Source organism: Pseudorasbora parva, chromosome 4 (genome assembly GCF_024679245.1).
Source record: "Pseudorasbora parva isolate DD20220531a chromosome 4, ASM2467924v1, whole genome shotgun sequence".
NCBI lineage: Eukaryota > Metazoa > Chordata > Actinopteri > Cypriniformes > Gobionidae > Pseudorasbora > Pseudorasbora parva.
This window is the reverse complement of record NC_090175.1, coordinates 12,399,277-12,399,933: the sequence shown is the minus strand read 5'-3', so window position 1 is coordinate 12,399,933 and position 657 is coordinate 12,399,277.

Sequence of the window (657 nt, the reverse complement as noted above, 5' to 3'; positions counted from 1 at the left end):
TATATTAAAATAGAAATCTTTTGTAACATTATAAATGTATTTACTGTCACTTTAGATTGATTTAATATGTCCTTGCTGAATAAAAGTATTAATTTCTTACTGTGCCCAAACTTTTAAAAGGTAGTGTATATATATTATATTATACTATATTATTATATTAATTTTACTATAGTATTATATATAATTAAAGCTGCAAGCAGCATTTAGCGGGGTTCAAGCGTTTAAGGCCTTTTAAGCACATAGGCATTAAAGACATTAAGTTTTATTTAGCAAGATTTTAAAGCCCCACTTGGCTACTTTTGCTCTCGGGGTCCCCCTACAGTTTGGAAAAAATAATGTCCTCAACTACTGTCGTAAGCTCTGTAATCCTACAACAGGGGATGCCATCGCGCGTGCATTTGTTGACATGACAACCCTGATAGCCCTGAACTAGTGATGCGCGGGTCGTCTCATAACCCGCGGACCCCGTATGTCTATTTAATGGTCGCAGGTGCGCGGCGTGTTGTAAAAATATATACAGTGGTGCGGTGCGGGCCAAATAACTTAGTAAAAGCGTCCCGCGGGTCGGTGCAGCAATAACAGTTCCCCTGAAAACTGCAAGAGGAGTTCTTCTGGCGTCGCGTGTGAAATGTCTTCATCCCAGGTAACGTTTCAGTC